This window comes from Acomys minous (genome assembly GCF_964271855.1).
Source record: "Acomys minous genome assembly, chromosome: 5".
In the NCBI taxonomy this organism is placed as follows: Eukaryota; Metazoa; Chordata; class Mammalia; order Rodentia; family Muridae; genus Acomys; species Acomys minous.
The window spans coordinates 92740359-92760897 of NC_140494.1; the positions used below are offsets into that span (position 1 = coordinate 92740359).

Below are 20539 nucleotides of genomic sequence, written 5' to 3' on the forward strand. Positions count from 1 at the left end.
CCACAGTGCAAGCCCTACCACCTCCACCCACTAGGAGTTCTTTCTTTTTATTTTAAGGTTTATGTTTTTATTATTTACATAGTATTCTGCCTACATGTGTGCCTGCATGCTAAAAGAGGGCACAAGATCTCATTATAGATGACTGAGAGCCACCATGTGGTTGCTGGGAATTGAACTCAGAACCTTTGGAAGGGCAGACAGTGCTCTTAACCTCTGAGCCATCTCTCCAGCCCCTAGGGTTTCTTTCTAAACCCATTCTAGAGGATTTAGAAAACCTAAAGTGGGGGCAATGGAGATGGTTCACTGAGTAAAGGTGCAAACCTCACAATGGGAGTTCCATCCCCAAATCCAAGGAGAAGCCAAACGCTCTCCCAACACCCATAAATGAGGAGAGATTGGAAGCAAAAGCCAGCCAAGCAACCAGAAGCTGATCGGCCTGCTAGTCTCAGTACACAGAGGTGGTGGCAGAAAAGAAAAAAAAAGCAAGGTTCTGACTCAATAAGGTGAAAGGCCAGAATCTACTCACTCATTCACAGGCCTGCACTTAAAAATCACATACACACACACACACACAGAGAGAGAGAGAGAGAGAGAGAGAGAGAGAGAGAGAGAGAGAGAGAGATGCACGCACGCATGCACCCATGCACGCACATGCACATGCATACATGCACACATAATAAATAAATACACTCTAAAAATTTTTTGCTGGGATTCTTAATACTGGGAGATAGAGACAGGGTATATAATTCACTCATGAAAAAGCAAAGATATGCACGGCCCTGGGGAGTTAGGTGGATGGAAAGTAGACAAAAGTGCATAGAGTCCTGGGTATTAAGATATTATGGCAGAAGAAAGCATCAGGACTGGGCTTTCTTGCCAGTGAGGGTCACCTAAGGATGAAGGACCATATAGACACAAAAGGACAGAAGAGATACAGGACTACTGGGACCTGCAGCTAAAAGTAACCACCCATTTATGGTCATGAGAATATGGACACAGGAAAAGAATCATGACAAACATTGCCTTCTAGCACGTAGCATGTCCAATAGCACTGCACCATACCAGCCACGGGCTGCCCATCATTCATGATGCTCAAGCCAAAACAATGTGCCAAGTAAACAGTGTGGTTTATAAGCATAACATTTTCCAGTTCCATTCACCACCTTGTGGTACTGATTTGCCTCTGGCTGTTTGTAGTTTTGATTTTTCGCTGACTAGATTTGCTCTCTGAAAAAACATAACCAGAAGAATGCAATGCCTAAAACAAAAAGTAATATCATGCAGGTGTCCTTTATTGTGGTTCTTGACAATTGAAAATACAGCCACTGGTTCAAGGGATCCACAGAAAGGAGGCTAAGGGGACTCTGTGCAAACCTCACTGTCGACAGAAGTGAGTCCTCTGTGCACACAAAGCATGCAGCCACGTAGGTCCCATCGCTGCTCCAGGCTCTCACCTCACCCTCTTCCCCTGATGGCTCTGGCGCATCCATTCTAAGGCTCACCTACCAAGATAAAGGGAGATTAACATTAAGTCTGGTTCAGAATTTTGATGACCATCTGTCTCTGGACACTGCAGTTTTCAGATGAAGACACTGGAAGGCTTAACATGTTGACAGCATATGCCATGTGGGGTTTCCTTCAAGGCAGCAATATGACACCCACGGGATAGCATAAAGTGAGAGTGAGACACACAAAAACACTAAGCTGCATTTTGATCATGCCATGTACTCACAAACGTCTAGCGCAAAGGCCTCTGATGGAAAATGTTAGGTGACTAGCCTAAGCGATGCCCAGATGGCTGCTATGTCATTCCTGGGTGTGTCAGAACAGATGTTTCTGGAAGAGATTAGAAACTGAGTCAGTAGACTGAGTGAGGTAGATAAACTCTCACCCGTGTGAGTGGGCATCACCCAACCCATTGGAAGCTAAGGAAGAACAAATTGATCCTCTTTTCTTTCACTGGAACAGCTATGCAAATTTCACCCCCTCAAATATCACACACATGTGCGCACACGCACTTGCACACATAACCCCTCCCAGTTCTCAAGCCTTCAGACTTGGACTGAGTTACCCTGCCAGCTTTCCAGTTCTCTGGCTCAAACATGACAGATTAGAGGACTTCTTGGCCTCTGTAATTGCACGAGCCAGTTCTTACAATGAATCCTAGTGTGTATCAATGCTCTATCGTCCTAGAGAACCCCCGCCCCGGCTGTGTGTGCCACCACTGCACCCCACCCCCACCCCCTGCTAACACAGAGAACCAAGCACTAGTCTTTCCTTGCCTAACATAATCCTCAAGACAGAAACCCTGAGCCACATGTTTTTATCCTCACTTCACAGCTAGGAAGCTGGAAATTTAAAAAAAAAAAAAAAAGTCAGAGAACCTTCCAGATGATACACAAGCACAAATGAAAGAGCTGAGACTGAACCAACATGCCTCGGATACCAGAGCCTTTGCTTTCGTCATCTTGAATCTAGTGTAATCTGTCATGGATGATTCTAACATTCTCAGACCAGAAAGTACTCACATGCTCGTTTACATGTCATTAACTTTCAAGGGAATTAGTCGGTTCAGTCTCCTGCCTGTGTCCTTATAGCATAAGAAGAAAAAATGGCTCCTCAAATTCCCTACAACCTAAGTCACCTCCTCAGAAGGGACAAGCCCCTCACAGACAACAATTCCAAAGTGGAATCTCATCTCAGGCCAGGACAAAGATACAAAGTCCGACGCATGTTCCTTTCCCCCTTGGCCACATACTTTAGAGTCATAACTGTGCTTAAGGAGAATGTCAGATTGGTGGAGCTGGGCAGGGTCCAAGACAAATGTTTGCTGTTTGTTTTTAAACCAGGCCTCCTGAGCTAAAGACTCCACAGACAGAAACTGCCTTTCTTAGGCATTCCTGGGCACAGTCACAGAGTTCTTTGGATGGAGGATGATTTTCTTCATCTGTTGTTTAAAGGCCCAGGCATAAGGCTAGGGAGGGAGCTCTTCCTTAGCACACACAGAACACTTTTGGATCCCCAGCTCCACATAAAACCACACACAGAGGCACAAGCCTATGGCCTTAGCACTCTGGAAGCAGAGACAGGATGGTCCCAAATTCAAACTCACCTTCAGCTATCTAGTGAGTTCAAGGATGCCTTGGGCTATGTAAGACCCTGTCTCAGAAAAAGAAATCAAAGCTCTGGGTTCAAAGTCAGGAATGAGGACTTAGGAGTAGGGAGACTCAAGAGCACAAAACTCAGTCTACTTTGAATAAACTGGCCCAAAATTCTAATCACCCCCAGGTCCTGCAAAGAAGTAGGAATAGAACAGACCCTTTCTAAGGGAAATGACTCATTTAGGTTTGAGGACTAGAAACAAAGGCGTGGTGGCCCTGAAATCCTGGGCCCAGCTCTCTGCAAATAGGCCCTAAGCGTCTTCCTATTTCAGTGAGAGCCTGTAAGATGCCAGTGACCACAGCAAGTAAGATTCTGGCCAAAGCCCTATAGTATATCAGCTGTCTGCCCTGTCTCCCAGAGAGAAAAACACCATGGTCACTAGTCCTTGTCAGGACCCGACTGGCCCAGGAGGGTCCTTGGAGGCAGTTTATAGAGAACCGGAGTTGGTCTCAGGGTCTCAGGGCCCAGCCTTGCTGTTACCTCCTGAGGCCCAGATAAAAGCTGTGGACTCAGATAAAAGCTGTGTCTACCTAAAGGGTGATTGTGGGAGCTGCAGGAGATGGCACTGATAAAGAAGTTTACAGCATTTAGGGCTATTGAATCTTAACCGTAAATGTTAAATGCATGCACACTTAAAGTATAGCAATTAAATTTGGGGCTGCAGAAACGGCCCAGTGGCTAAGAGCACTTGTTCTCACAGGGAACCTGGGTTTGGTTCCAAACACCCACATGGTTATCAATAATCATCTGGAACACCACTCCCAGGAAATCTGGTACAGGACACACATGTGGTGTGCAAAATGCATGCAGGCAAACAATCACACACTTAAAGTAAAATGTTTTTAATTAAATTTACACTTTATAAAAGCTGCCCTTCTCCAGGGTCTGAGGCACCGATTCAAATCATCATGATCATTTTTGTAAGGAGGGCCAGGAGGGATGCTGACAGGCTACAGAGGTTGGGTCCACCAGTAACATGCTTGCCTCACATGTGTGGAGATCTTAATTTGCATCTCCAGTACTTGCATAAAAAGCTGGGCTGGGAAGCACACAGCTGTCACTTCAGTGCACAGAGGACAGAGGCAGGCAGACCCCAGAGTTCTCTGGCTGGCCAGTCTATCAGAATCAGTGACCCTCACATTCAGAGACCCTGTCTTGAAAAAGGAAATGATGGCAAATAGGTTAGGAAGGAAGACACCAAATGTCAACCTCTGGCCTTTATACACAAAAGCACACACATGTGGCACGTGGACACACACATGAACAAATATATATGCACATAACCATGTATATGCACATTCAAAAAAAGAATACTGAGTTTGTACTACACAGAAACTACATAGATATACTGTCCCTGTTCCTTCCATTCAGTTTAGTAAACATCAGAGATGTGATGGTTGATTTTAATGTCACCTGAAGAGTTGTCTTAATAGATTTGGGGAGCCCCGACGCCGAGTGCGCACTGCACATTCTGGTAGTAGCTCAGAATTTTCTTTTTAGAAGGACACGGCAAAGGGAGATTATTCACTTTTTGCTGGCTTGGCCTACTGTCCTGCCTATTCGGCCTTCCCTGTTGTCACTTGGTGATATTCCTTCAGTGATACAGAAACAGAGCTGCCAGGCTTCTTTCCCTGACCAGCAGCTCTCCAAGAACCATCCAGGTGTCCAGTGGCAGAATGGGACTACTGAGGCACGGTGCCTGTGGAATAAGCAGCTCCAGAGCTGTGGGCCTCTCCAGTGTGAGACAGGCACTGTGAGACTGCTCCAAGTGCTGAGAGACCCAGCCTCAAGGACCAAGCAACTCCAGAGGCCTCAGCCTCTCAGGAATGAGACAGCTGTTGTTTCTATTTTAACATGAGCTGATTAATACACTCGTGATGTACTTTTTGTATCCTACCAGTTCTGTTTCTCTAGAGGAGCCTGACTGATGCACTAGACTTTATATATAAAACACAGTCCTCTGGAGAGAAGACAGACAGTATCTAGTGCTGGTGTGTTAGTTACTTTCTCCCTCACTGCGACAAAACCCTAACAGATGCAACTTAAGAGAGGGAGGACTTATTCTGGCGCGAGATTCCAGGGAATGCAGCCCACAAAAAAAAAAAAAAAAGGCATGGCAGCCAGAGCATGCAGTGAGGCTTGTTCAGATCTTAGCCAATCAAGAAGCTGCAAGCTGTGTCTTATACCACGCCCAGTGTCTCATCCTCTCAGCCAGTCATGTCCCAAAGATTCCACAGCGCATGCCCCCAAAACAGTACTACCTGCTGTGAACTAGCTACTCAAATACACAAGCCTATGGGAGACATTTTAGACTTCAACCATAAGAGGAGACACCAACACCAGTACCATGGAATTTTTAGAATTATCTGACAAAGTAACCAGCATTAAAATGCTTCGATGATAGATGTGTGTATTATATGTATTTCTACTCTAATATGAGGTATTGTACCCATATAACTCAATTATAATACAACGTATTCCAATACGTTGAAAGTGCTATTGTAGGCTGTTTAGGATAAGTAAGTTATACAAGTTAATTGTTAGCTGATCAAATCATGGTCATGTCAATCACTAGTCTACTTTTATCGCAAAAATATACATCTTAGGTGCAGCAGATACTATTCTATAGAAAGATGAGGTAGAATAGTTAGATTTAAGTCTTCAAAAACCTCAGAGAATGCAGAACATGGCATTTTAAATGTTTTTATTATTTTAAAGATTCACTGACAATAGAACAGGTTAATTCCTGGCAACACCCAGCCTACCTCAAAGAAGATGATAAGCAACAAAGAACCACCTGATGGAGGTGGCTTCAAATGTGGCAAACAAGCCACTGGGAAAATGTCCTCACTTCTACCACAGATGGAAATCTCCCTAAAAAAAGGTCAAGCTTGGATGCAGGCAGAGTCATTGCCAAGACAGGCAAGCAAGTCCTCAATAGTTCTTGCCTCACAAATATGTCTGTCAGATATATTGGGCCAGAAGGCTGAAGAAGATGCTTATCTAGAGCATGCAGTGTGGGCATACAAGACAGAACTTGCAACAGAGTCAGAGGCAGCTTCTTTGGGACCCTTTCCTCCTACTAGATGCCTCATCTAGCCTTAGTAGGAGAAGAGGTGCCTAGTCTTACTGTAGGTGGGTGCATGTTTTTCCTCCTGACCCCAAGCTCCCAGAGTAATGACTCATGAGACTCAAGATATATTTACAAATACCTACATCATATAGCTAGACTCTTCTCTCTCTGACTAGTTCATAACTTAAAATAATTCATTTATACTAATCTGCATTCTGCCACTTGACTGGTTACCTCTGCTCAGGTACCATAAGTCTGTCCTCCTCACATCTTCCCAAACAAATCTCTCTTGCCTGGCTCTATCCCAAAATCCTTTCTGCCTGCTGGATGCCCCACCTTCTATTCTATCCTTTCCTATAAGCCATAGATTTTTTTATTAGCAAGTGATGAACCCATACAATACACAAGATATTCTCTTTACATCTTACGGCAACTTTATATGGTATGCCTGGTTGACATCCATGGATGCCTGTCTTTTCTGAAGAGAAATGGAGGAGGGGTGGATGTACTTGGAGGAACTTGGAGGAAAGAAAGATGTGGAAACTGCAGTCAGGGTGTATAAGTGATAGATAAATGATAGATAGATAGATAGATAGATAGATAGATAGATAGATAGATAGGCAAGCAGACAGACAGACAGACAGATAGAATGCTTGAAGAGGGGTGAGGAGAGAGACTTTAACTTATGAAGTAAAAGGAGGAAATCTACTCCTGAGCATTGTCTCTGAACTTCCCATGCTATGGCAAAGGTATACCCACATTCACTATGATAAATTGATGAATAAATGATTTTTTAATTTTTGTTTTGTTTTTCAAGACAGGGTTTCTCTGTGTAGCCTTGCCTGTCCTGGATTCATTTTGTAGACCAGGCTGGCCTCGAACTCACAGCGATTCACCTGCCTCTGCCTCCTGAGTGCTGGGATTAAAGAGGTGTGCCACCATGCCCAGCTGAATAAATAATTTTTAAAGAAAAGAAAAATAAGAAAGAATATAGAAGAATTCAGTACCAACAGGATCTGTTTGACATGTACGCAACATTCCAGCCACAAAGGAGAACATATGTTCTCTCCAATGTCCACAGAGTGTTTAGCTGTAAGATAGACCATGTTCTGGGATGTAAAACAAACCTAAAAATGTAACTGAAATTCTTCAACAACAATGGAATCAAATTAGAAATCAATAATAGAAAGTTATGAGGAAGCAAACAATACACCTACAAATAATCTATAGTTTGACCAGAAAGTTCTAAGATGAAGAAGAAGAAGAAGAAGAAGAAGAAGAAGAAGAAGAAGAAGAAGAAGAAGAAGAAGAAGAAGAAGAAGAATTGAATGAAAATATGGATTTGTGGCATTTATTAAAGAGTTGCTCCAAGGGAATTTTATAGATCTTATAATTTTTTAATTTCTCTTCTGGATTGGGGCACACATTTACAATTCCAACACTTGGGAGGCTGAGAAAAGAAGATTAAAAGTTCAAGATGAAGCCTGGGCTACATAGTGAGGGTGTGTGTGTGTGTGTGTGTGTGTGTGTGTGTGTGTGTGTGTGTGTGTGTGTCTGTGTGTGTGTGTGTGTGTCTGTGTCTGTGTGTGTCTGTGTCTGTGTGTGTGTGTGTGTCTCTGTGTGTGTGTGTGTCTCTGTGTGTGTGTGTCTCTGTGTGTGTGTGTGTGTCTGTGTGTGTGTGTGTCTGTGTCTGTGTGTGTGTGTGTGTGTCTGTGTGTGTGTGTTTGAACTTATAATCTAGGCTCTTATTCCTTAAAAACTTTAAAAAATAAAATAAAATTTTTTTAAAAAACAAGAAAATAATCCAAAATGAAGTAAAAGGAATATGTGAGTCTGCCTTTCATTATTGTAACAAAACACCTGAGACAATAACCTTATAAGCAAAAAAAAATATTAATTTGGTTCATGGCTTAGAGGTTATTGTGTGGCAATTAATTGCTTTTGAGCCTGTGGCAAGCCAGCACGTGACGGCAGGGACCACATAGTGAAGGAAACCATTCACATGGCTAGGGGCAGGGAGGAGGAGAGGAAGAGAGAGAGAGAACAAGAAACTGGTATCCCATAATCCCTTTGGAGGGCACACCCTTTACATGACCTCAAATCTCTAACTAGACCACACTTAAAGTCTTACCGCTTCTCAATAGCACCAAGCTGAAAACTACGCCTCAGCACCAGGGCCACTTGAGGAAAGCGCAGATCCAAGCTCTAAGATGGAAGAAAATAAAAGGACAAAAGCATGAGTCCATGGAACTATTAAAACCAATGAAGCAAATAGCCAGTTCTTCAACAAAGCTGGCAAACCTTTAAGACTGACCCCCCAAAAAAAGAGTAAAAAGCACAGATCAGTGACCTATGCAAAGCAACCCAGAATGCCCCAACCTTCTGCTGCACACAAATGACAACTTAGATGAAGAGGCCCAGTTCCTGGAGAGACCAAAGCTGCCATAACTCACCCAATACAAGATTTAATTTGAATAATTCTATTAAGGTTAAGGAAATTTAATTTGTGATTTTAAAGTTCCAGAAAGACAAACCTCCAGGCCCAGATAATTTCACTAGAGAATTGCACCAGACATTTAAGAAGAGGTCACACTCAGTGCACTGGTTCCAGAAAGTAGGAAAAGGCATCAGAACTACTGCTTGACCTATTTAATGATGCTGTTGTCCCCTTTCAAGCCAAAACCAGAGATGTGCAGTACAAAGAAAACAAAAGAAAAGAAAAGAAAACTAAGATAGGCATGGTGGCTCAGGCCTATAGTCCCAGCCCTTGGGAGACAGAGACAGGAGGATTAAATTCAGGTTAGTGGGCTTACTTGGTAACAAGAACTTTTACCTGCTATGTCATCTTACCATGGAAAGAAAGAAAGAAAGAAAGAAAGAAAGAAAGAAAGAAAGAAAGAAAGAAAGAAAGAAATTCAAAACTATGCACTAATATCTCTCATGAACATAAATATCGAAATCTTTAGTGAAACATTAGCAAATAGAATTAAGCAATCCAGGCCAAGCATGGTAGCAATTTCTTGGGAGATTCCAGCACTGAGGAGGATGAAGGCAGAAAGACAGCAAGTATGAGGCAAGCCTGGGTTACATACCAAGATCCTATCTCAAAAACACAACAAAGCAAAAAGAGTTCAGCAATTCTTTAAGAAATGATACACCTGACTAGAAAGGATTTATTCTATATCGTTTGAATTTTAGTATGTGTGCTACCAAAGTGAGCATGGAGGGTTTATTCTAAATACAAAAGGTTTACTCAATTTATGCCAATGTCACCTAGCATTCTTTATGATAAAAACTAATTCTATGTATTCTCCTACTCCTACCAAATTCAGGAAAAGGGCCGGAGTTTCTACTTCTGTTGCCTGTTTTTTCCTCTGATTTTGAGACAGGTTCTCATAAAACCCAGGCTGGCCAGGCATTCATTATATAGCTGAGGATGACCTTGAATTTTGGGAGGGAGAGGACACCAGATATCTTTATAGATGGTTGTGAGCCACCATGTGGTTTCCGGGAATTGAACTCAGGACCTTTGGAACAACAGCCAGTGCTCTTAACCTCTGAGCCATCTCTCCAGCCTCAACCTTAAATTTCCGGGTGCTGGGATTATAGGTGTAAACCACTGTGCCCAATTTTCACAGGACTTCCTACACATTAAGCAAGTGTTTTACCAAGTGCCCTGTACCAACAGCTCTACTTTTTCTGTTTTTGTTTAACATAACACTGAAGCTCTCATCCATATAAGAAATGAAAAAACCCATAGATTAAAAATGAAAAAAGACAATTCCTATGTGCAAAGGACATAATTCATATGGAAATTTTCTGTTTTAAAACGTTCCTGGAATTAATGATCCAGTAAGTTAGTCTAAAGATATAAAGAGACATCTTACCCAGGAAGATATAAGGTGACAAAGGAGCATATTAACAATATGTTGAACATTAGTAAATAATTAGAAACAATCAAACTAAAGCCATGTGAGATATCAGTGAACATCCATGGCAACTGTAACAGACACTTAGAAGTCAATTTGCCAAGGTGACCGAGACCAAGATGAAAGCTTGGCATCTCTGCTTTGCAAAAAGTAAACATTGCAAAAGAAAAGCCAAAAAGAAAAAAAGACAGAAATGCTTAAAAATTAACAGAGTATCCAAAAATTATGATACCACATGATGTTCAGCATGTACGAAATGGAACATCAGAAGAATTTTCATTTGTTTTTTTTTTCAGATGTGAAAAAGTTTATTATATGAGGATGGGAGGAGAAGGAAGGGGGCACCCCAGAGAGAGACAGAGACAGAGACAGAGAAGACCAAGAGAGACAGACCAAGAGAGACAGAGAGATAGAGGAAGATAGGAGAGAGAATCAAGAGAGAAGAATTTTTATTTCTAACTATTTAAAGTGATCACGACTGAGAATTTCTCTAAATCAATGACATCAAACTGTGTAGATCCAGGAAGCTTAAAGGCCACCAATCAGGATAAACAAAGCAAGATTTTTTTTAAAGGCTTCTAAATAAATTATTTTCAAACTGCAGAAAACCAAAGACGAGAAAAATATCTTCAAAGAAGCCACAAGGGGAAAATGTGTTATCTACGTGAAGCAAAGGTAAGAATTATATCCAACTCCAGTAAGCCACTGGGGCAACAGAAGACAGTGTAAAGAGTGGAGAAGAGAAGAAAGCGTACCTGGAATTCTGTGGTAGTTTGAAGGAGAGCGTTTCCCACAGGCTTAGTTAGGGGTGCTATTCGGAAAAGGGAAGGGGTGTGGTCTTGTATTCTGTCTGCCATGCCTAAGTGCTGCCGCCATGCCCAGGGTGATGAACTCACCTCGCCAGAAGCTTAAACCAAAATGAACTCTTTCTTCCCTAAGTTGCTTTTGCTCATTGTGTTTTATTACAGCAACAGAAAGTAACTAGAGCGGGGACTGCCTCTGTCTGACATGAACTCTGATGCTCCCAATTTGATCACTTCCTCTTGGGGGGGGGGGCGTCTGGCCACACACAGAGGAAAGGGATGCAGGCTATCATGATGAGACCTGATAGGCTGTGGTCAGATGGTGGGGGAAGAGGTCCCTTTCTGTCAGAGGTCTGGGGGGGGGGGGCGGGGGGGGGAATAGGGCAGAAGAAGGAGGCAGGGTGGAAACGGAAAGATACAAGCTAGGGGATAACATTCAGGATGTAAACTGAACAAATCATAATACAAACAATACAAACACGTTCTATAAAAAAATATCTGTGAAATAATCCTTCAAAACTGAAAGAATAATAAGGACTTTTCCAATAGACAAAAATCAAGAGAATCACTTCCTAACGGACATGCTTGCATGGAATGTATTTTAAATACGTCTCCAGAGAGAAGAAAAATTAATAAGTCAGAAACTCAGATCAGCATAAAGAAAGGAAAAGGCTTGCTTTGCTTGCTCTTGCACTTGGCATTGCTGACCTAGCATATACATTTCCGCAAAATAATAGGACAACAGTGTGCTTGATTATTCACTCTAATGTATACATTTTAATGTTTGTACGAAGTGTTTGTGCAGAGTGAGGCAAGGAGTGGGATGATACCTTACTTCTGATAATAAGAGTAATACAGGGTTATTCGAAGGTGAATCTGAAATGATTGTGCATGTATGATACAAACTGTGGCACAACTCTAAAAGAGTTCTATAGAGAAAAATAGCTTAGGTGAAGAAAGGAGAGAAAATAATATAAAATGTTTAATTAAAACCACAAAAACACAAACGGGGTCAGCATAGACAGCTCAGTAGTTAAGACTCGGTACTGCTCTTGCAGAGGACCAGAGTTCCATTCCCAACATCCGTGTCAGAGGCTCCCAATAACCTGTAAGTCCAATTTCAAGGGATTTGATGCCTTCTTCTTTCTTCCACGGGTACCTGCACTCACACATGCACAGATAAACACACACACACACACACACACACACACACACACACACACACAACTTTAAAATAAATCTTTTTTTAAACCCACAAAAGACAAAAAAAATGAATAAAAGACAAAAATATCATAAAAAAAACTAAGGGCAGTAAATAGTATAAAATAGTATAAGTAGTATAAAATTTAGTAGATTTAAGTTCAGCCATAACCAGAATTACTTTACCCATCAATGAATGGCTTCTATACAATTAGAAGTTAGATTGTCATAAAGACCCAAATATATATTGTGCACTAGAAGCCCACTTGAAAGATAATGGTTCATGTCTATTAAAAATAAAAAATGAAATAAAAATAAAGGACAAGTCCCAGACAGCCAAGGTTACACAGAAAAACTCTGTCTCAAAAATAAATAAATAAATAATAATAAATTAAAGTTTAAAAATTAAATTAATTTTTTTTATTTCAATAACATAAAATTTAAAAATGAATGAACTAGGGGTATGCCTCAGTGTTTAGCATATATAAAGCTCTCAGAACTACCAAGAAAATAAAAAAATAGTAAAATAAAAAGATGAAGAAAGATATATCATGTTTATATCCATCAGTGTCGTAATATGTTCAAATATGTCAAATATATGAGAAAAATTCTTTAATGAAAGATTAGTCGAGCTTGTTGTTGAAGATTTGAGTATTCTCCATCAAAGATAGGCACAATCAGGGCTGGAGAGATGGCTCAGAGGTTAAGAGCACTGACTGCTCTTCCAAAGGTCATGAGTTCAATCCCCAGCAATCACATGGTGGCTCACAATCATCTCTTCTGGCCTGCAGACAGAATGCTGTATACATAATAAATAAATAAATCTTTTTAAAAAATAGGCACAATCAATGGGACAATTAATGGGACACAGTTGACTTCAGTAGGCCCAGCAGTCAACAGGATATAACAGTCATCTGTGGGATGTTTCACCCACCAATAGTAAAATTAAATTCCTCAAATACAAAGAGTATTCAGCAAGGTAGATCATCTTCTGAGTCATAAAACAAACCTTTAAACTTTAAAAGAATGGTCTCCACCAATGTAAAGGAACAGAGTTTACAGTGTGCTCTCAGCCCACAGTGAAATTAAACAGAAAAATGGCTGGCAAACCTCAAAACACTTAGAGATTGAATAGTGCACTTCACAGTAACACATAAGCCAAAGAAGAAACCTCAAAAGAACATTCAGAATATTTTGAAATAAATTAAAATGAAAATGCAGCTTATCAAAACTTGTAGAAGTTGATGAAGACAACTTAGTTCTTTTTCTTAACTCTTTAATGCACTTAACAAAAGACTATAAGAGCCCAAGGGGATGGGTAATGCCCAGGAAATAGTATCTTCCAGACACAACAGGACTGACACATACACATGAACTCAGCATGCATGGGTCTGCACAGGTCGAAGTCAGACAGGGCCCCCACACTGAGAAAGGAAGTAGATAGAGCTCCCACTCCTAACCAAGAAGCTATCTACAATTGACAGTCGCTTGCAAAGGAAAAATTAGTTTTCTCCAATGGAGAAACTTATGGACAAGTCTCATGCTCTGCAGTAAATAAATAGACAAAACAAAATGAACTCAATAGCATTTTGGGAGATTTTTTGTTTTTTCTTTGGTCTCATATTGCTCTATTTGGCTTTATTTTTTTTTTTTTAAATCTTACTTTTGCCTATGTATGATGGTTCCCAATTTTGTGTTTGTGTGGAGTTTTGTTTTTGTTTTTGAAGTTGGTTCCGTGTGTGTGTGTGTGTGTGTGTGTGTGTGTGTGTGTGTGTGTGTGTTTCTCAAGATTTTTCTTTGGGTTTATTTTGTCTTTTTTTTTTTTTAATTTTCCTGTGTGTTTTCTGAAGCCAGAGAGGGAAAAAAACATGGAGTGAATGGATGGGCAGGTGGACAGGATCTGGGAGGAGGTGAGGAAAGGGAAACCATAATCAGAATATATTGTATGAAAAAATTTTCTCAATAAATAAATAATTATATAAAAAGAAAATACAAACATAATAAATTCAGTAATCTTACCTTCTCCCTGGAGAAACTTGAAAAAATAAGAGCAAGCTGGGCACGGTGGCGCATGCCTTTAATTCAAGCACTCGGGAGGCAGAGACAGACAAATTTCTGTGAGTTCGAGGCCAGCCTGGTCTACAAAGTGAGTCCAAGACAGACAGGACTACACAGAGAAACCCTGTCTCAAAAAAACTGAGAGGAGGCAGAGAAGGAGGAAGAGGAGGAGGAGGAGAAGAAAAAGAAGAAGAAGAAGAAAAGAGCAAACAAAGAGAAATAGTAAATGGACTGAAAGCATAAAGCTAGTAGAGAACTTGTTTAAAAGGCGGGTTCGTTGAAAAAACCAATAAAGTCAATAATAACAGACTTCCTGAAGACAGGGGGAGGCACACTTAACAGTCTTAAGATTGATAAAAGAGATATCACCACAGATCCCATGAATTTTCAAAGGATGAAAGCCTGGAGCCAGGCATGGTGGTGCACCTATGTAACACATGTACAGCTAGCACTCAGGATGCTAAGGCAAAAGGATCTCGAGTTCAAGGCCAGCAGGAAGCACATAACAAAACTTTCAGCCTCAAAAGAATAATTTTTAAACATTTTTAAAGATTTGTTTAATCTTATTTTGTGTATAAGTGTTTGTCTGCATGTGTGTATATGCACTTCTTAGGTGCCTGGTGTGCACAGAGGCCAGAAGAGGGTGCTGGATTCCCCTAGGAATAGGAGTTACCAACAGTTGTGAGCCACCCTGTGAGTAGTGGGAATCAAACCTGGGTACTCTAGAAGAGCAGCCAGTGCTCTTAACCACTGAACACACACACTCTCTCTCCAGCATCTTCAAAAGAACAACTTTTTAAAAACAATACTATGCCCAACTCTATGCCTATGCATTCCCTAGATGAAATGAACCAACTCCTTTAAAGGAGAAGTAAATAATCTAAATATACCTTTATTTATTTTTTTAAAAATTGAATTAATGGTGAATTACATTTCAAAACATGAGGTAATTACCCTGGGTTCAGTGATAGATTTTATTAAACATTTAATGAAGAAGTTATGCCAACATGTAACATCCTTACATGAGACAGAAGAAGCAATGTTTCCTAATTTATTTATGATGCCAGACAAACACTGAAGGAAAAGAAAATTATTGGCTTAATCTTTTAAACATATGTGCAAAATTTGTCAACAAAATCCAATCCATCATTGAATTGAAATGTGAGGGAGATAGATAGACAGACAGACAGACATATACATATACATATACATATACATATACATATACATATACATATACATACATACACATATCACAACCAAGTGAGAGTTACCCCAGGTATGCAAGTGTGGTTCAGAAATTTTCAGTTCATCACTCATGAATCCATGGGCACAGAACCTGCAAGTTTGAATGACAATCTGTACTTGTCACTTATGAACACATGAACCCAGCCTCCAGGTGCTATGGGATCAGCCTTCAACCCAGGCATGGTTATAATGACCTTTAAGTGGGTAGTGTGGAAATCTTTCTTTCTCAGAACTGATTTTATCCTCTGCAGAAGGAAGAAAACACTAGACAGAAAGGTTCACATATCTCTGTCTTCCCCCTCCTTTAAGAATGGCTGCTGTTTCGAGGAGGCCTGCCCTTTTCTCAAGAGGAGATGGAGGGGAAGTGGATTTGGGGGAGAGGGGAGCTAGGGGGAGCTGGAAAGTGTGGAGGGCGGGAAGACTGTGGTCAGGATGTATTGTAGGAGAGAAGAATCTATTTTCAATGAAAATTAAAAATTTAACAAAGGAAGCTGCTTACATGCTAGCCATCTCGTTCCTCATTTCCAACTATTGTACATTCTTTCTCCTCCCAAGCCATTAAATTTTATCAAAAGCACTCCCACTTTTCTTATCTTGTGTTATAATCAGATGAACATGTCTATTCAACGGGAAACTATAAATTCCCTACAGATAAATGTTTGTTTTCTTTATTGGTCACCTCCAGCAGCACCTGGTGTATGAAACAGAGGTGAGTGGGTGCTGGATAATAAGTCAAGAACAAATTGAATCAGATTTAAGGAAGCTCTTTTAAAGGCTTGAATCATCGGTGGTAAAGCATAAACGTTCTGCATGCTTGAGAGCTCTGATAATCCCACACTTACCCACCATTAATCTTGGACTAGCACTTAGGCCCTTTGGGTTTCCAGCAAACAAGTCTCTATGCGTAAAGCTTGCAGGAAAGGCACAGTCTGATTCTGTTTGCTTTTATTTTTCCTTTCTACCACTCCTAACCTTAAAGAGATGAAAATAAAGGCCAGATACTATAAAACCTCTGTGCCCTAGGCTTATAAAGATAAGGGGGAAATAGGAAATCCCGTAGAGGAAATGGGCTGAGATAAGCTGACTGCAATCATAGGGGAAATAGTCACTCTAATTGAGCCCGAGATTCAGAAGAAAGCTTCCTGGTAGTCAAGGCAAGGAGGAAAGCACAATAATGTTGTTATTTTTTTAAAAAAAAATCATCAGTTATCAAGGAAGACAAATCTTTTAGGAGGAATTTTTGTAAGATTTATTTATTGATTATGTATGTATACAGTGTTTTGCCTGCATGTACACCTGTACGCCAGGAGAGAGCACCAGATCTCATTATAGATAGTTGTGAACTACCATGTGGTTGCTTGGAATTGAACTCAGGACCTCTGGAAGAGCAGCCAGTGCAAATGCTATTTCCTTTTGTAAAAGCTAGTGGGTAACTTGCGGACACCATCCTTGGATAAACCCCTTGGCAAATTAACAAGGCTGAGGAAGGGCTCCTGATCTACAGGGGCCCTGCTTTAGCAGAGTATTGGAAAGGCTGGTAGTAATGAGCCAGTCCTCAGCCGTCATCCAACACCACACACAAACATTGTTTGACGTCACCTGACTAGATGTAAGAGAACTTCCGGTTGGAACAGTCCCTCTCAACTCGGCATTAGGTGGGGCTGTTCTTCCTGACAATGACCAGCCACTGGATTCAGATCCTTAGTAAAACTGAGCCTGTGACTCCCCAGTATAAAACATGAGCCATCGAATTGAGCCATAATAATAGCATTGGTTTCCTGTTTCCTATGGCAAGAAAAGGGATGTGCCAAATTCACCCGAAAGTCATGACTGTTTGCAACAGGACATTATAGCCCAGAGCTAAGCAGAAATGAGGAAGGGGGGGCCAGGGGCGGGGGGTGGAGAGCCTGGGACTCTGAATTCTGGTAGTAAGTTCTTAAACTCCTGTTACAGCATCTCTGTTTTTATATATATATTTTTTTAAACACCCATAATAGAAAAAAAAATTATTTTTTTTGACACAGGGTCATACTTTGCAGCTCAGGCTAACCTCAAACTCATGGTTATACTAATTCCATCACCCAGAGTCTAAAATTACAGGGCATTTACCATATTCAATAGTAAAAATATTTTATGCAAGTCAAAACTACAATGAGATACCATCTTACTCCATTTGGAACAGTGAGTACCAGAAAAGCAAAACTAATCAAATCCGGCAGGAAAGGGACTCTTCAACTCCACGGTTTAGAGTATAAGTCAGTACCGCCATTACGGACAAGGCTAATGGGTTTCTCAGAAGAGCTCAAAACAGATCTATTGTGTTTATGATCCAGATAGCCTACCTTGAGCTATATGGCCAGAGGAAATGAATTCAGTATCCCATAAGGCAACTGTACTCCCAACTTCACTGCTGCACTACTCTCAGTAGCTAAGCACAGAACCAGTCTAGGTAGCAGCCAACAGAGGAAAGGATGGTGAACGAACATGTGGCAAAGCTGCACAGGGGAGTACCGTTCATCAGTAAAGAATAAAACCCCGCCATTTGCAGAAAAAATGAAATAAGCTAGACACCCATGGTCAGAAGTATCATGTTCTCTCTCCTACATGTAGAGGAAAAGGGGGAGGAAGGGAAGGGAAGGGAAGAAGGAAAGGGAAGGATACAAGGGAAGGGAAAGGGAAGGGAAGGAAAAAAGAGAGAGGAAGGAAAAAAGGAAAAGGGAAGGGAAAGGAAGGGAAGGGAATAGTCAGCCAGGAAGTAAAACAGTGAGTCATAATTACAAGAGATTAGAAAAGGTGAAGACAGGAGAGGAAAGGTAGCTAAGTGCAAGCCATACACATGTATGAAAATATTATGCTGGGTCCAATTAATGGATACAACTAATATGTGAAGTAAAAATCAATTAAAATATTTTAAACACTTCATCAGCAATGTTCTAGACATGAAAAGCAATGTGAGCCCCATAAAGCACTATCCAGGCGACAATATGTGTTCGTAGATGCTCTGAGTCAACAGACCACAGCATGGCCTTCCAGAGTTCAGCACTGCCCCACTCAGTTATGGCCCAGGATCTAGCATAGTGTGAGACATCTCAAACAATGACTACATTATTCCCATGCCAGTGGCTGGACTCGGCTCTGGCAAATGCCTGAACAGAAAAAGAAGAAGAAGAAGAAGAAGAAGAAGAAGAAGAAGAAGAAGAAGAAGAAGAAGAAGAAGAAGAAGAAGAAGAAGAAGAAAAGCTGACCCTCACTCAGTAGAGAGAATAGTCAGGGTTTAGGATTAGGGCCCTCCCTAGAGAGGGGATGGAAGAATGTGGTACTTGCTCCCAGGGATGGGAAGAGGGTCAGAGAAGGGAAAAGGTACAAATCGGCAGAGATGGAATCAAAGCAATTTGATTGGCATCCCAAGAGGGCCAGGACCTGTCACTTGCAAACAGATGAGCCTGCTAACACTGGAATGGAAATGACAGCCAGCCAAAGGGTCTGGAAGACCTTATAGCTTGGGCCCTAGAATACTGACTAGGGCTGTTAAGAGAATAGAGAAAGGACAGACACACAGACACATACAGGAAGTCTGGTGTCAGGTACAATCAGCTACCCTACAGCCCTGAACTTTGAAGTGTCTATGAGTAAAGTACAGGGGTGGGGGGCGGGGCGATTGGGTAGTCTTGGTAGGAGATCTCTGAAGGCGAGCAGTCCCGGAGTGATCTAGCTGCAGTTGCTAGTCCTTGCATACACTGGTCCCCCATTCATAAACTCTCATACTGGCACTCCCAAGGAAAGCTTTGTCACCCCGCTTGAGCCTAGACTATTATGGGTAACAGCTATACCAATTCTGGTGCATCTGAGGCCTTGGAGTCCTCCACGGGGTCACGTCCATGTCAACAAAGCACATTCACTCAGGACTTCACTCACTTGGAGCTTCCTGTGCTCCCTACACTTCAGGGCTGTCAGAGGTGGAAGATGAAGACTGAGGAGTGAGGGGAGCCATAGGAGTAGATAAACTCCAGAAAAATCTGCCCATTCAGAGGCAGCACGGTGATGAGCCTTGCATTTGGGGCCAGCAACACTAGTCTAATAATTCTGTGAATAGCCTGAGAAAGAGATTCGGCTTGACCAGAAACAAAAAAAAAAAAGGCTGAGAAGGAAGCTCTGCCGTGACCACGCCTACCCCTGCCCGCATTCCCTCTCCTCTTGCAGAAGCCAGCATCATTCTCTCCTTCCTTTGAAGAAAGCAGAAAAAGAGCATGCTTTGATTTTCTTCAAACAAACACTGGGCTGAGTAGAGAGATAAGGCCTGCCTGGGCTGGCTCAGGCTTCACTGGGCAAGGGAAATCACACTTCATATTTCCAACATGCATGTCCAAAGGGGGGGCCGGGATTTGCTCACCACAGAAAGCTGGAGGCGCTGGAGGCCCCTCTGTTCCAGGAAGAAGCCTGCCCAGGGACTGCTGGAACTGTGTCACAGTCCTCTGCCCTCTGCGCCTGCATGTCCAGGGTAGTCAGATCTGTACAGAAGGGACCATGTGGCTGATGGTCAGGGAAGACTGCCTCCCAAGGTAAAGCCTTGGCAAAGTGACCTTGTGGGGAAGGGGAGAATTCCATGAAGAATCTGCCTTCCCAGGAAGGCAGAAAGGGAGAGGCTTGGAAGCCACAGGAGGTCCCCTCCCTGTTGCCTCCCCACTGGTGCCCTTGAGCTCCGGTCTGCTCACCACCTCAGAGCAATAGCAGTCCAGCCAGGCACTCCGTGTTCTGAGCACCTTTCCTAGGTTATCTCACTTAATCCCCTCAGCAAGCCAAGGGGCGGGCGAATGAGCACTGCCTTGAACTGTTTCAGATAAGGAAGCCAAACACAGGGTGGGGCAAGGATCACCCAAAGTCACCTGAAGTTCATAGCAAGGGAGACTGAGCCTCCACCCTCTCCCTTGCAGCTACCTAGCTTCCCACAGACCCACCACACACCCCATCCAGGTGTGGTCCTGCCCCTAGGGTCTCACCTGAGTTCCCTTTCACCCTGCCCATCACTATCCGTACAGTCATTTTCCATAGAGAGGACAATTCGGTTG

General features: G+C 42.0%; 1 long non-coding RNA gene across 1 annotated transcript; it reads right to left on the minus strand.

The window, feature by feature from the left end:
• Positions 1–1701: 1701 nt before the first annotated feature.
• Positions 1702–20187, minus strand: LOC311597405. Its single transcript, XR_014779219.1, has 3 exons — positions 19864–20187; positions 8367–8440; positions 1702–1836 (listed from the first exon to the last, which is right to left on the minus strand). It is a non-coding gene; the product is annotated as an uncharacterized lncRNA (long non-coding RNA).
• Between the last annotated feature and the right edge of the window lie 352 nt (positions 20188–20539).